The following is a 14,687-nucleotide window of genomic DNA, read 5'->3' on the forward strand; positions in this document are numbered from 1 at the left end:
ATTTTTTTTCGCTTCTCGAATATTTCTTTCGTCTTCCATTTTCTGTAGTTGGAGTTGAAGAAATTTGAAAGAAATTTTACTCCTGAAAATTCATCGCAGTTGTTTCAATCAATCAACCGAGCTCCCAAATTAGACTTTGTAAGTTAGACTTTCTAACTTGGAAGATTCAGAGCAGTGCGCTGGTGCGAAAGGTGTGACGGAAAATAAGTTCTGGAGAGAAGACAAATTGCGTCTTGAAGTTACGAAGAAGAACAAAGAGATTTAAAAATGTTTTAAGATAAATAATATTGTTTCGAGAGTTTTATGTTCACTCTCCCTACAGACAATTCAAGGTATTAGAGAACGATTGATATTGTGGTGACACACAGTAGTTCGCGATTGACGCAAGTCTTTTTTACTCTCCTTCGGGAACCCCATCGAGCAAAGAAACTACTTACATTGTAGCGTCCTATCCGAAGGACTTCTTCATTTCAGCAAATCTAGTTTGTATGAGACAGATGTGTAGGCTTTTGAGTTAAACACGGAAACAGAGGTGTATTTTCCGGTGATTCCTTCCCGAAATCCTAGAAACGCTACAGGAGGTTGACTGTCAAAGACAGGGCTTCAATCGTGGATATTTTTGGATAGCGTCAGGTATTTTTCCTTGTCTGAAGTGAAAATGGATTTCGGCGGTCGAGGTACGGGCTGGTATTCGAGGTGGTGGTCGACGTTGACGACGATAGCCGTATTATACCTGTGCCTGCAAAGCTGTTCTGATAATCTTTGCAATTGCCAGAACATACCACAAGAAACCATGGATGAATACGAACTAAGGTAAGAAATTCATGTAATTATATTATCTTTTCTCCCATGTATTTTTTTCTCATAGTTGACCTGAAGAGGTTCTTAAACCTATCGCCAATTACACAAGTCTCAGTTGTGAATGAATATCATTAAAAAGTTGTAATAGCTTGTAGAAATAGCCAGCCTTGTGGTATTTTGATAGGAGGCAAGACTACTTAGTCTAAGTAGGAGGGTGCCGTGGTCGAGTGGTCAGGCACCTGACTACACCATGGCAGTCCGAGGTTCGATACCCGACTTGGTCTTGAGCAAGGAATGTTATCGTTATTGTTCTTTTCTCTTGCATCTAATAAATGGAAGTGCTAAATTCATTATTACTACCAACGTGTGTATTTATTAAACAAAGACTCCTTAGTGTTAATGTCGTCATTTATTAATTAAATCGCTTGGTTAATTGCAAGGCCTCTGATTTTCTATACTCTTCTTTTTATTCATTTTCTGTCTACTTATCCTGGTTTTTTTTTCTTCATTTCTTCTTATTTCCTTTATTTGAAAATCATTGGGGGGTCATCCCCTGTCCATCCCCCCCCCCCCACCTGTAATGCCGCCCTGCTTGCAGACAGCAGAAATGGATCAAATGGTTTGACTAAATGTAATAAGATTTGCAATGGTATTATATTCGTTTCTCTGTGACTTGACACGAAGGACGATTTCACCTTGTTTATGAATATTTGTGACCTATACCACCCCAAAACCACCAATAAGTCGCCAGGTAAGGTTCTCTGTAAATAGCCTAAATAGTAATTTAGTCTCCAAAATCAAAAATTAAAGAATAACTTCTTCTTCATACTGTAAAAATTTGAAGTCGCGAAGTTGAATAAAAGAAAAGATACAAGAGTTTCTTAGACACTACTTAATCGGATTGCTTGGATGTTTCACTGAGATTACACAGTATGCACATCTCATGCTTGAGTGAACCCCAAACTTCAAACCTTGTTTTCTCCTTATTTTTTTTAACTCTTGCTGAATTTCCTCTGCATTCAATCAAGTGCTTGTAATGGTTATTGTTGGTCAATTTTAAAGCTTAGGAAATGAATTTTCAAGCTCAAATCTAAATATTCATTTTGGTCGACTTATTGTTAGTTTAGGTGTGGCAGGTCACATTTGTAGTCTGCCTATGTTTTATGTTCTAAAAGACAAATAATCAACTGAGAAGATAAGAGTTTCCAAATTATAAGTAATTTTTTTTTTCAGAACCACACGGGGTATTGGCATTTTATATTGCAGCCGATGACTTCTATTTCCATTTTTTGCAATTCAACCACCACATAAACTTATTACGTCTAAGTCAGACATTTGAACTTCATTCAACTAGGATTTTAACAAAAGAGCAGAATAACTGGAAAATGAGGCTTCCAATAGTTTTTTATGCCAAGCAAGTTTGCATACCATAGTATACATGACAATCATATATTAATAAGACATCATTATCATATAGCTGAAAATTGGTCCAACTTTGGATAACATGCAATATTTAATTACGTAATATTTCGAAGTATATATCTCTTATTTTATTTTATTTTAACTATCTTCATCATCGGTTTAATTGGGTTTGGGCCTTGATAATAGCATGCGCGATATTTCTATTCCGTTTCGGAAATGTTATTTTGATTTCACAATTTATGGATCACGCACTAATTATAAAGTGACCGGTTTTAAATGATGAAGAAATATTTTCTTTCACTTCACATTTGTATTTATTGATAGTTTATAGGACTCGGCAGTTGAGATTTTAACAAAGCACTACAAAGTTACCATGGTAATTAACCTCCAAGGAAGTACGCAGAACAATGGGTTCCCTCAATACGTCGATGTATTTTATTGATAGTATGAATACATATGAATTTAGCTACTCTTTCGTGTTAAGTAGTAACTTAAGATATCTTAGTTTGTAGAATTTGTTTACATGTATATTTGTAGTTTTTCTGTATGTATCCAAATGAACTGTTGCTTGGCTAACGACATGAGCGTCCTCAGATGGTGTGTGCGCTCAAGACATCACCATTTATTCATTTAAGCTTCTGTCATAACAAGATTTGAAAATAGCATACAAATATTTTTTTAAATGAAAATAGAATGTGACTTCTGGTACTCGATTATATGTTGATTTTACCTCTGTACAATTGATTTTAAAAAGGAATGTTTGGAAACGTATTGGAATTATCATGTTCCTCGGAAATATATTGTCACGTGATTGCGGAATGGATGTTATAAAAAGTAGCGAATGTGATTATATGATCACAGTGAGGGTTGACATAACAAAACTACACAATTAATGTTTTACATTCTTGGTAAGAGACAAGGAAATACGTTCTAGGATTTACTCTTATGCGTTTTCAAAGTGGCAGTGACACCGCATTTTTTTAAATCTGTAGATCTCTTCATACTTCAAACACCTCATTGCATTGGATTTATGTTTGATTCTAAACACCGTGGTTAGCATAACCCAATCAATAAAAAATATTAGAGAGTCGTGTTAATATGGTAAAGAGGTGTGTGTCAGGGACGGATCCAGGATTTTTTCGAAAGGGGGGACACATTTCACGAGGAAAAATTTGTCAAGCAAAAAAAAAGAGAAAAGGTCTTCACTTTCAAAAGGGAGCACACTTCTGTTTTGACGGCATTTTTACCTTACAAATTTTAATTGTGCCTCTCAAAAAGGGGGGTGCACGGGCCGGCTGTGCCCCCCCCCCCCTCATCTTGGATCCGCCAGTGGTGTGTGTGAGTTTTTTTTTCAAAGCGTTACAATAGAAATACAGTTAACATTTGAAGAACCAATTTTAATCAAATTTTGTCATTGTGGTTATACGTGCTCGAACTCTAAAAATAAAAATATTTCAAGCTGTTTTTAACGAGAAATACCCATGCGTAGAACAATAGGAAAATACTATTTTGATTTAACCAAACGGTCGGTATTTTCATATGTGAACCCGCTTAATATGTGTTTCTATGTTGGTATATTCCTCGGGTCCTCTCAAAGCTGGCGTTGATGAAAGAAATATCAGCTATATAGATAGCTTTATTTGAAACCATCCTTGCCCTTCTCATAAGCTTTATAAAAATCCAATATTGATGTCAAGATGTCGAATTATAAGCCTTTTTTTTACTTGTTTTATTTGTCGCGACACCCAAAGATAATCAGTTTCCAATTTGAGCAATGACGTAGATTCCCGAATAAACCCGAGAAAGTGTTTCGGAAAGGGCAATGTTACTCATTATGTTTAAAGTAAGCAAATATCAAATCATATTCAGACCTTGGGTAAATAAAATGGGACTGATTAATTCCGTACCGATTTAGAAGAAGTTTTCAGTTTATGTGTTATTCTTTTAATTGAAATATACTCCTTATTTTTTTCTCTTATTACATCGTTTCCATAGCAAATATTCACCTACGGATTAAGCATGATGAGGCAAAATGTTTTAATACCCCTTTGATAAATTTTCAACTTTCCTCCAAGATGTCATTTTCTATTAATTTTTATCAGGTGCTCCTTTGTATCACTTATTGATAAATTTCTATATGATGTAGGAAAAATATATATTAATCAGAGTCAATATCATAGGGAGTAAGTGAAGATTTATAAATAAAAAAATGCAATTTGTCAGCAAAAATGATAGAAAGCAGATATGAAATAACTTCTGGCAAAATAGAAACTTGTTTTCAATCGTGTTTTGGTGAAATGCGATGAAAACACCTTATTGTAAGGTTTCTTTTTACTTTCTTTATTTGTAACTACATACGCTCCTTGAATACTGATCTTAAGGGGCTTATTTTGCTTTTACCACATTTACACCTTTAAGTTTTGGATTGGTGGTGATTTTTTTTTACCTGATTGCTAAGAAAGCATGAATGCTTGTAAGCAAGCAACCAGAGGACCGACGGCTTAAGGTCCTCTCCGAAGGACCTGGTACTGAGGATTAATGTCTTACCAAAGGGCACTAGCGCACCAAGTGGGAATCGAACCCAGGTCACCGGAATACGAGTCCCCCGCTCTACCGACTGAGCTATCGCGCCTGTTTTGTAAATTGAGTAACATACTAATGAAAAACTTTGATGTCCGTGTTTTAAAGGTTTTTTTGTAATATTATGTTATGTTTCAGCTGACAAATTAACTTATTTTGCCAGGCTTTGTTGTAATCCTTTTGTTCTACACTTTGAAGTCGTTATCCAACAGTTTGTGAAGATTTTTTTTTTATTGAGAAGCAATTCTCAATTAGATAGCTGCTGCTGATACTTCTTCCTCTTCAAGTTCTTCTCTTCTTCTTCTTAAAAAAAAAATGATCCAAAACTATATAATAAATTGATACACGATCAGCAGGTGGATATAGCAATTATGTGTACGACTGCATACGACCGAACGTTGGTTAGGAGTTGGTTAAAAAATTGACCAACCAAATTAGGAGCGCAAGGTTTTAGTAAAAATGAATCGAAAATTGTTAAAATGATGTGTGATTTATCAGACTGACCACAATTCTAACTCAAATTTCGTCTATCTTTGGATGTTCATATTTTTTCATGAATTGTAGTTAAAGAGTTATTTCAAATAAATGCAATATATGAAAAATAAAAACGCGAATCTCAAATGCGCGCTTCTGCTTTGATATGATATTAATTAAATTTGCCGCATTTTTTTCTAGTGTTTGATTGAAACTCTTTTTGCAATGGGCACGGAGTGAGATGCTAATATTCATTTGATAGAATCTGGTCACTTATGTTACATTCTTGTCAATTTTGACAATGACTGAGCCGGTCAGTTCCGCTGAGTGAAATAAAATGTCACTTTGGCCATCATTCTATAACAACAAAAACCGTAGCATCCGTTCATTTGATTGGAATAATGGAACTTAAATTGAATGAAAATCCTGGACATGCTGGAGGGAATGAAATATCAAGTCGGCATTTTTGAAGAACTGATTAATCATGTACATGTATTTGGATCACCTTTGATATTTCTTTATCTCGCACAAACACCCACACCCACACTTTATGAACTTACACACACGCGCAATCACACACTCTCTATACTTACTTACACACACGCGCAATCACACACACCTTATATATTTTTACTAATACTGTTTTTATTCTGATTTCATGAACAAATAGTTACATAACATTTCAATTTAACATTTCAAATCACATATAATACTTTACATTTCATATTTTCCCTTTTTTTCCACTAACTTAATATAATCATGAATCATATATATTTTAAAAGAAAACAATGAAATCAGTTATTATAAAAATGCTTAAACACCAATCTTCCCCCTCCCCCCTCCCTCTCCCCCCCCCCCCGCCCCAACACACACATACACACAAAACACACCACTGTCCAGAAGATCTGCTCACACTCATCATAAATAAATCATATTTATAAGTACAAACCAATTCGATGAACAATTTTGAATATAACAAGCTCACGGGAGAAGCATTACATATATTGAAAGTAAATAAAGACATGCAAACTTAACCTTGTCATAATTTTACTGTTTCCCATTTTTGCAAGTGCCGCCCTAATTTCCCCATTTTAATAGCTATTTTCTTTTCTTGATCCTTTCTTGATCCTTATATATATGTACTTACACATACATGTACGCACACACACACACACACGCTCTCTATTCGGACATGAAGATAACCTATATAGGAAAAATGTAGGAAATGTATGTGATAATTGTGGGATGACACAGATTTTTTAGTGTTCGTGAGGTTATTTGATTTGTAAGCTGAAACATTGTAACAATGAATTAGAATTGTCGCCTTCGACCAATATATAAAATGACAGACCGCCCTTTCACACAGTAACAAGAAATCGTAATTTGAATGATGATTCCAGTGAAAAGTAAAGCTAATGACGAAAATTTAGCACGAGTGAAACCAAATTAAAACATGATTAGAATCACGAACGCTAATCACAGTCACGATTACAATAGCAATCATCATTACAATGATGATTCAAGATTTACGTGTGAAAAGGCCCAGAGAGATATCTTAAATATGAGCCCTTTCATTTCTTTTTCAACTCTGTGTATAAATCCTGGTGCATTACATAATGCACATATGTACATATACACACAAGCATACCCTAACGCACTCGAAAGCATTTTTATATCTTTGATTTCTAAAATTTGATCATGCATTTGTGGAATTACTGTAACGTGAATAAAGCAAGACCTGTCATAATTAAAATAGATTTCCAACATCATAAAAATCGATAAAATAGCAGAAGACTTCGTGAAAAATAGCATGAATGCGGTTGCGAATCGACCGTCTTATACATTGCCTTTTTGATAGAGTTGTTAACAGAAGCTTATATTTCTGTCCCTTTCCACGTTTCCATAATTGCAAGTTCGGGAGAAAGATTCGTGTATAGATGCCCATAAATTCGAAAAATTACCAGAATTAAAGGGAAGTTTAGGTAAGCCCCCCCCCCCTCCTTCCTCTCCATCCCTTTCCCTCCCCCCACACCTTCTCTCTCTATGTTTGTCTCTCTGAAATATGTTTTGGTGAATATATTCCTACCCAAAAAGTATTCACATTCAACCAATATGTTCGACTGCTTTTAACAATACATGGACTCACAATTCTTTGCATTCTTTTTAAGAAAATATATTCTGCTGTCTTTTCGTAAATAATGTAGCATTAATTTTCGCGCGACGGACTTTAACCATCGGATAGTGAAAACTGTAACCGCCCGACTAGGTCACGTGACTCGTTACTACCACATTCCTGTAAATCCATAATTTGATCGGCTTCAGGACGTCATATCTCCCAATTTTTTAACCACCATCACAACCCTTAATTGCGATCCTGACGCCAGTTTGGATCTCATTAAAGACGCTATCGACTGGGGACTTCGGAATGAGATTGAAAAGCACGATATGTTGTGTATTTCACCCCTGTCACCTCTGGTTGTCGTATTTGCATTGAGGTGGTAATTATTGGGTCACTTATAACTTAAAGCGGTGATATGTCACGGCGGGTTGGTGATGTTGCCTTTGGTTGCTAGCCTGGCATCGTGGGAATTTGTCGCGTCATGGTCGCCTTGTTACCGGGTTTGGGACACGGCTCAAATATATATTGATGGCCATATTTTTGAGAAGGGCATTATGAACGACTTTTGTCTCTATTTATCTTCCTGAATATCTGTTCAGGTCTCCTTGCCTCTCCGATTCTTCTTTCTTTCTCTCTCTATCTATCTATCTATCATGAATGCGCATGCGCAAGACCAGCACCTTCTTTCACAAAAAGCTGACACACAGAGCTCCTCTTGAACACGCCAATCAGTGTCTCGCAACGTACCGTAAAATGCAAACCCTCATCCACACACGCACACAGAACGCGCGCGCGCACACACACACACACACACACACCTCCTCATCTCTCCACACGTTTGTACACAGAAACACACTCCCTGGCGCACACACATCCTATCCTCACTTTTCACCTCTCTGATGCTCACTTTCTCGCGCTCTCATACTCAGTCTCTCACACACACGCACACACACACTCAAGAGCGTAGTATTTCTATCTTTCTTTCTCTTTCTTCTCTTTGTTTCACTGCTTGAAACCCATATTGGGTGATCACCCCAACCCCACACACATGTACATCTGTTGCGTCGCCAAAGTGTGCCGGGAGAGATGTGTGGACGTGTTGCGCGAAAACTGCGGACATTTTGTGGCGTTTGCGGACAAGTGACAGTCACTCACACGCACTGCACACGAGTGTATAAACAGTATATTATCGCCATTGATTGATTACCGCCTAATTTTCGTGACAAGAATCTTACCTATCAGTGTAATCATCTTCTTTGTTTGTATGTTTTATCCTCTACGCACTCTCTGCCTTATAATTGAATGTGAACTCATTACTATGAGTCTATTCCTCGGCTCGGTTCATTAAAGTCTGAATCGGTATCTTACAAGGTCAAAACCCTCTTGAGAGAACAATCTTGAGGTTTAGAGAATAATGAGTTTGCGTTTCCATTAGCTGAGAGTCATTTTAACAGGACTGTCGAGGAAATAAAACACAGAAATATTATCTTAGGAAGGGAATCACAAAAAAAGAAATTTCTTTAATTGCACTACGAGCATGGAACGGCGACGAGTTTTATAGTTCACAAGTCAACCTGGTTAAGTTATCCCTTCGAGTACTTTTGCCTACATGGCATTGGTTTCAGGTAGCACACTTTGTTGCAATTTTTTAAAGCTTAATGAATATCGCATGAAATAGAAACATTGATGTGTATTCACTCTTCTATCACTTCCAATTTGTATTTTCCGATCCATTCATTTTTTGTTTCATTCATTTATTAACCCTTTCACGTGTTCATACTTTAAATTCTTTATTCGTTTATCAGTTTCATTTAAGCATTTTTTATTTACTAATCGATTATTTAATATATTCATTCATACTCATGAAAAGGATATGTTAATTGTGCCAGTTATTTATTTAATTTCACGAAATATGCAATCATTTCACAATTTAGCAATTATGTTTAACAACGTGACCCCCCCCCCCCCGCCATCACACTTCGTCCCCTTCTTTCGACATTTGAACAGTACATATCTCAAAACACATTCTCAACTCTCCTTTTGCCGCTTCGTAAAGCACTTACATGTTGTTTCATTTTTGTTCAATTATCGATTGATGTAAGTATATGAGCAAACAAATTCCATATACATTATCAAACTCTAAAAACTATGAATTTGTTTGCATAGCATGTTGAAAGCGAGGAGATAGGGTCCAAAGCAATTCTTCACGCATGAAATAGGGGTACAAGCAGGAAGAAGATAGCATTTAGAATAATACGGACAAAGATGAGCTTATAAAATTACGTGTAAGTCAACATAGCTTACCGATGAAAGGGTTATTTTCTGCGTCATCATGAAAAAAATTACTGTTTCGTAATATTTATATGTTTATTTTACCATCAGGCAAACCCTTGTTTGTTATCTAATGAGAATTATTTTGGGCAAGAATCGCTTTCATTCAAACTCACAGCGGAACCTGTACATTGCATGATTGCCTGTGTTTTAATTTTGTTGACAACTAGATTTTAGTTTGCTTTTGAAACATAAAGGTGGAAATTTACCAATGAATATTACACATACCATAACAATGCCATACATTTTCCTTAATTTTCCCCTTCTTCATTTCAACTTAGGTACAAAAAACAAATACATTCGAACAACATACCAGAAAATTAACACGTAACCAAATTAATTTAACTTTCTCCTAAAAGCCGCCGTTTTGAGCACAACACCAAATGAATCATTATATCAAATATGACGACCGCAATTGAAATAATCTAAAAATACAGACATACGCGAGAACATCTATCCTTTATTCTTGTTAATTTCATCACATCAATGACATTATAGGAATAACTGATATCGACTTACATGATTTTTAAGTGGTATTTGTTTTATTCGTTTGGCTCAAAAAGGGAATTTGATCAGAGATGATATTGTTATGTTGCTATCAGACCTTCCTTTAGCGAAATAATGAAAAGTGGCAATGGGAAAATGGTAATGTCAAACTGTGAAGTGTTATAAAAGAATCTAGCGATACTGTATGGAATAATTCAATTTTCTTTCAGGTCGTCCTTGTGTCTTAATAGACATTTTGTTTGTTCATGATATCACACCGTTCTTGCATGCTGTATTACTCTGACAACGATGTATTTTCTATTTAACAAAACAGTATCGTGAGGAATAGACAGGTTGAGAGTTATAGACTGATGCGAAAGATGCATATTGACATCATAATGGGGAGAACTTGAAAGAAAAATGAAAATTGAGTGTGTGAACCCTATACATAAGACGATATTATAAGAAAGTGAACGAAAACTATATAGATGAAGGGAGCTGGGTTGACATGTGGGGCAGGCAAACAAATATAAATGGAGAGGGATCGTTGGAGAAGAGGAAATGATAAAAGGAAAGTAATAGATGGATGGGGAGAAAGAGGAAGAGAGAGTGAGTAAGTTAAGAAATGCACGAGCTATACAGAAAAGGAAACACAAAGTCAAAGCCAGGAGGAACACACAAAAAACATTATGAGAACGGAAAGAGAGCTGGGATAGAGGGGGAGAAAGACATGATGAGGAAGAATGAGATGACACCACAAACAGAGAAGAAAGGAAGATGAAGCAGAGAAATCAAATAAAGATATGAACGTAGTCAATGGGTAGATAAATTGTGTGAAAGAGGAGAGAGGAGTTGGCTGATTGAGAAAACTCATTATGTCACTCACTTGTATTCAACTGAAACTATGATTTGTTTATTTTCTTAATGAAATTATGTTTCATTCCATGAGTTGTACTTTTTTCCTTTGTCATCCTCCAAGGAATATGATGCGAATTATGTCATTCTACCATTATTTCATTTTCTAATGAATTGATCTCTCGGAAAGGCAGAAAATACTAAGATACAAAATGAAAGGGTGGGGACAAACGGTATAGAAAAAAATATTGATCAGTTTGAAAGAAGAAAGAAATTAAGTAAGAATATTAAATATCATGACATCCTTCTCCCGCAACTTGGTCATTTCTGAACATTTTACGAACGAAATCACTTCTTTATCGATCCATTTACTTCCAATCAAGTACCTTTCAACGAATCATTCGATAACAATTTAACGCATTATTAACCCTTAACTCCGGTATTAAATCACAATATAATAAAAGCACATGAAGCCCTGGCAATATCTCCCGGTGGACTTGGGTAAGCGATCTCTGTCATTTAAACGTCAGTAGTAATGATCTATAAAGACATGATAATTCGCGGAAATATTTGCGAAAGCACTGATGGATCCTTTAGAAGAATATTTAATGGGTTTAACTGGACTGTACGAAGGCTCTCACCCTTGCGCAGTGCGCCTATGCAAACTCCGCAGAGGTACCATTTATAAAACCATTGCTTTGTTTCATCGGGACATTTTGAGGGTAAAAGCACTTACCGCTACTTCGATTACCCCCTCCGTACTCCCTGCTATTTTCAGGTTGCCGACCTGAAAATGATGTGGATTTCGCAGTCTTCGTTAATTTAATTCACAGTGACATCTATTTTCACCGTCTATGCTTGTCTACATTGTTTGCTTTTGTTGTCTTTAAAAGTTAAAACACATTGGCCCGTATTCTGAAGTCAGGTTTAACTTAGACCATGGTCTAACTCTGTGCTAAAATTATGGGAAGCCAAAAGTGTCAACATTTGTATTAAGTTGTATGTGATTCTTATTTTTACTGTGCTCTTTCCTGATTCTTAAATGGTGAAGACAATCATCTATTTATACTTCCTAGATAATTATGAATTATTTGAGAGCCAAATGAGCTGAAATATGATATCTCTACTGTTAGTGATTTATTGGCTATTCATACTTAAACCACAACTTTAAACCCGAGTTTAAGTTTAACCTGACTTCAGAATACGGGCCATAATGTGGTATTCCCTATATAAAAAAAACATGTTACTATACATGTAGTTAAGAGGAAAGTTCGCCCAGACAATAACTTGGATTTTATAAAAGGTAGGTATGTACAATAGCAGGGAGAGAGCAAATCCTTCTGAAGACAGTTAAAGACAGACAAATATCTTTCTTTTGTATTTAGTGTGGCACTGATTCGAAATATATATGAAATATAGATGTTTCGAATTTACGAGGCAAATAATTAAAATACATGGTTTCATCCTAATTGCATGCTTGACGAAGGTGATTCTAATTTGGTTTAAACTTCAAATGATAAAAAAAAAATGGCTTCCATGTAGTTGAAAGCAAAGCCGCTGTTTCTTAATTGCGACAGATTACTTGACTTTGGAATTATTACTTTGCGACAGATTACTTGACTTTGGAATTATTACTTTAGAAAGATTACTTTCCTATGGGAGTTACCATAAACAGAAACAGAAACATGATCAAAGCGGTTCTGAAAGTGCACTGTGACCTCCCCCCACAAAAAAAAGAAAGACAAATAGGTATATGGTGTATGTTGAGCCCTCTTTCGGCGCCTTTGAATGTTTTTTAAGATACAAATGCATCATCATCATCATCTCTGGGGAAAAAAATGAAAATAATAAAGCAAGTGTGGGACAAGGCTGATAAACAGAAGATAAAATGACTGAGATAAAAAAAAATAAGGGAAAAGAAAGTGGGGACGGGTAAAGAGGCGAAGGGGGTGAAAGACGATAAGACCAACACTATATATACACTGTACTCTCATTTCATTAAATACCTTATCAGAAGAGCATTTAAATTCGTTTATTCTAAATTCAATCTATTTTCTTTGTAGTAATGATATCAAGGATCCCTAATATTAGGCATCGATCTAAATTTGAAAATATTGTTTCCAGATTAAAGTAATAATAAAAGTGAACATATTTATTATGCGCCATCTATCTAGTAAACGATTCTGACGCGCAAAACCAAAGTAACATGTGTGCACATAGTAATAGATGACAAGAACTGCTAAGATTTTTTTTCTTTTTTTTCCCAGCCCAGTTGCATTTGAAATGCTTGATCTAAGAGATAATGTGCCTCCGATCCTTTTTAATTCATCTACATGATAGTATCACTATCACCCCTTGCCCATGCTTGTACTCTAAGCTTTCGTATAGCCAATGAAACGTGTGTAACTGCTGATTGAAATGCTGAAAGACAAAAAGCGACAGGTTATTGTCGTGATGCCAAAGTGGGAGTGAGCGCTCGTGAAATGAGTTACAATATTGAATCTGCTAAAACAAGCGTCAAAGAATTGCTCCCTTAATCGTAAGATAAGCCTGAGTTCACTAGTTTAGCCTGTTAGCATGCTTATGGGGACATTCACACCAACGAAACCGACTCCAAACCGACCGATGGTATGTCATTGGTAATAACGTAATAGCTTTGATCGGTCTGGAGTCGGTTTCGTTGGTGTGGCTGTAACCGAAACCGGCTCCAAACCGACCGATGGTATGTCATTGGTAATAACGTAATAGCTTTGATCGGTCTGGAGTCGGTTTCGTTGGTGTGGCTGTAACCGAAACCGGCTCCAAACCGACCGATGGTATGTCATTGGTAATAACGTAATAGCTTTGATCGGTCTGGAGTCGGTTTCGTTGGTGTGGCTGTAACCGAAACCGGCTCCAAACCGACCGATTGTATGTCATTGGTAATAACGTAATAGCTTTGATCGGTCTGGAGTCGGTTTCGTTGGTGTCACTGTAACCGAAACCGACTCCAAACCGACCGATGGTATGTCATTGGAAATAACGTAATAGCTTTGATCGGTCTGGAGTCTGTTTCCGTAGTGTGACTGCAGCACAATGCTCAGGTGACACCAACATTACCGACCCCAAACCGGTAAACTGTCAATTCGTCTACTGCCAACTCGTCCACTCACCACATGGTCTACCTTCCTTTCGTCTAATGCCATTCCGTCCATAAACATTTCGTCTAACAACTATTTGGTCCAATAAACATTTTGTCCAATTATCGCTTCGTCTAATCATCAGTTCGTCTATGACAATTTAGTCTCATAACCACTTGGTCTAATATCCATTACATTTCATTCATTTTGCACAAATAACACTTAGTCCAATTAGACCAAATGGTATATGGACAAAATGGCTATTGGACCAGCAGGTTATTAGACGAAATGGTAAGTGGACGAATTGGTAATTAGACCATGTGGATAGTGGACAAACTGATGGTAGACCAAATGATAGTAGATGAGTTGACAATTGGATGAATTGGCATTGGACGAATTGGAAATAAACCTCCAAACCGACCGGTGGTATGCCATTATTAAGACGTAATAGATTTGATCGTTTTGGAATCGGTTTCCGTACTGTGACATTAAAGATGTTG

Source organism: Lytechinus pictus, chromosome 19 (assembly GCF_037042905.1).
Source record: "Lytechinus pictus isolate F3 Inbred chromosome 19, Lp3.0, whole genome shotgun sequence".
Taxonomy (NCBI): Eukaryota; Metazoa; Echinodermata; class Echinoidea; order Temnopleuroida; family Toxopneustidae; genus Lytechinus; species Lytechinus pictus.